The sequence below is a fragment of the Apium graveolens genome, unplaced genomic scaffold (genome assembly GCF_009905375.1).
Source record: "Apium graveolens cultivar Ventura unplaced genomic scaffold, ASM990537v1 ctg3634, whole genome shotgun sequence".
In the NCBI taxonomy this organism is placed as follows: Eukaryota; Viridiplantae; Streptophyta; class Magnoliopsida; order Apiales; family Apiaceae; genus Apium; species Apium graveolens.
The window spans coordinates 87816-91175 of record NW_027418193.1 but is presented as its reverse complement, the minus strand read 5'-3'; positions in this window follow the sequence as shown (position 1 = coordinate 91175).

Sequence of the window (3360 nt, the reverse complement as noted above, 5' to 3'; positions counted from 1 at the left end):
ATTTGACATCCTTTAACCACCTATTAGTTACACTTTCATACAGGTTAATTTTGTTCCACATTTTGGTTCTAATCAACCATGTACGTCACTTTTCACCATATTAGAGTCACTCTGCACCCTATAAGAGTCACTTTCCACCATATATACAACAATTAGCAAGTTTTTTTTTTTGATAATTAAAAAATATATTCCAAAAAAAAGAGATTACAAAAGAAGCCAAACAAGGCTACACTAGAAGTTTAGAGAGTAACAGAGACTACTCTAGACTAATAAAATGGCAAAGACCACCTAAACCACAAAAACACATCAGTGAACCAAAGCCAGATTAATACAAAAGTGAAATAAAACTGGGATTCCTAGTAATCTCTTTTTTGAAGTAATCACAAGTGGAAATTTTATCTCTAATAAATTGCTTTACCGACGACTGTACAACCATTGCTGACATGCATCTTCCTTCATGAATCCTAGTGTTACGCTCTTTCCATATAAAGTAGGCCGATATGGATATGAACAATCTTGCCAAAAAAGTCCTTGGAGAGCTCCTTGACATATTCAAAAGAAAGTCAGCATTATGCATGCAATTTAACGGGACAGGAACTTGACCATGGCTGATAATAATCCTCGAGTAGAAGCATGAGAAGAACAGGTGATCCCTAGATTCCAAATCAGTAAGGCACAAAGGACAATGAGCAGTGGTGGAAAGTCCAAAACGAGTCATCCTGTCTCTCGTAAGCAAGCGATTTCTAGTAACTAAATATATATCCAATTTGACATCCTTTTACCACCTATTAATGCCACTTTCATACAATTTAATTTTATTCCACATTTTGGCTCTAATCAACCATGTAAGTCATTTTTCACCATATTAGAGTCACTTTGCACTCTATAAGAGTCACTTTCCCCATATATTGATACAATTAAAATGTTAACATCATGTATATGCAATTAAACATCCTTTAACCACCTTTTGGCACCCATTTCCTACAAGTCAATTTTGGGCCATATTTTGGCTCTAATCAATCATGTAAGTGACTTATCACCATATTAGAGTCACTTTGCACTTTATAAGAGTCACTTGCCATCATATATTGGTACAATTAACATGTTAACATCATATACATCCAATTAGAAATCCTTTTACCACCTCTTAGTGCCACATTCATACAAGTCAATTTTGGTCAACATTTTGGTTCTAATTAACCATGTAAGTCACTTTTCACCATATTAGAGTCATTTTGCACCCAATAAGAGTCACTTTCCACCATATATTTGTACAATTAACATGTTAACATGATATACATCTGAATTGACATCCTTTTACCATATATTAGTTCCACTTTCATACAGGTTAATTTTGTTCCACATTTTGGTTCTAATCAACCATGTAAGTCACTTTTCACCATATTAGAGTCACTTTACACCCTGTAAGAGTCACTTTCCACCATATTTACAACAATTAACATGTTAACATCATATACATCCAATTTGACATCCTTTTACCACCTATTAATGCCACTTTCATACAAATTAATTTTATTCCACATTTTGGCTCTAATCAACCATATAAGTCACTTTTCACTATATTAGAATCACTTTGCGCCCTATAACAGTCATTTTCCCCATATATTGATACAATTAACATGTTAACATCATGTACATGCAATTAAACATCCTTTAACCACCTTTTGGTACCCCTTTCCTACAAGTCAATTTTGGGCCATATTTTGGCTCTAATCAATCATGTAAGTGACTTATCACCATATTAGAGTCACTTTGCACCTTATAAGAGTCACTTGCCATCATATATTGGTACAATTAACATGTTGACATCATCTACATCCAATTAGAAATCCTTTTACAACCTCTTAATGCCACATTCATACAAGTCAATTTTGGTCCACATTTTGGATCAAATTAACCATTTAAGTCACTTTTCACAATATTAGAGTCATTTTGCACCCTATATGAGTAACTTTCCACCATATATATTTATACAATTAACATGTTAACATCATATACATCTGAATTGACATCCCTTTACCACCTCTTAATTCCACTTTCATACAGGTCAATTTTGTTCCACATTTTGGTTCTAATCAAACATGTAAGTCACTTTTCACCATATTAGAGTCACTTTACACCCTATAAGAGTCACTTTCCACCATATATACAACAATTAACATGTTAACATCATATACATCCAATTTAACATCTTTTTACCGCCTATTAATGCCACTTTCATATAAGTTAATTTTTTACCACATTTTGGCTCTAATCAACCATGTATGTCACTTTTCACCATATTAGAGTCACTTTGCACCCTATAAGAGTCACTTGCCACCATATATTGATACAATTAACATGTTAACATCATGTACATGCAATTAGACATCCTTTAACAACCTCTTGGTACCCCCTTTCCTACAAGTCAATTTTGGGCCACATTTTGGCACTAATCAATTATGTAAGTGAATTCTCACCATATTATAGTCAATTTGCACCTTATAAGAGTCACTTGCTATCATATATTGGTACAATTAACATGTTAACATCATGTACATGCAATTAGCAATTCATTTACAACCTCTTAGTGCCACATTCATACAAGTCAATTTTGGTCCACATTTTGGTTCTAATTAACCATGTAAGTCATTTTTCAGCATGTTAGAGTCATTTTGCACCCTATATGAGTCACTTTCCACAATCTATATGTATAATTAACATGTTAACATCATATACATCCAATTTGACATCCTTTTACCACCTATTAGTTCCACTTTCATATAGGTCGATTTTGTTCCACATTTTGGTTCTAATCAACCATGTAAGTCACTTTTCACCATATTATAGTCACTTTGCACCCTATAAGAGTCACTTTTCACCATATATACAAAAATTAACATGTTAACATCATATATATCCAATTTGACATCCTTTAACCACCTATTAGTTACACTTTCATACAGGTCAATTTTGTTCCACATTTTGGTTCTAATCAACCATGTAAGTTACTTTTCACCATATTAGAGTCACTCTGCACCCTATAAGAGTCACTTTCCACCAGATATACAACAATTAACAAGTTAACATCATATATATCCAATTTGACATCCTTTTACCACCTATTAATGCCACTTTCATACAATTTAATTTTATTCCACATTTTGGCTCTAATCAACCATGTAAGTCATTTTTCACCATATTAGAGTCACTTTGCACTCTATAAGAGTCACTTTCCCCATATATTGATACAATTAAAATGTTAACATCATGTATATGCAATTAAACATCCTTTAACCACCTTTTGGCACCCATTTCCTACAAGTCAATTTTGGGCCATATTTTGGCTCTAATCAATCA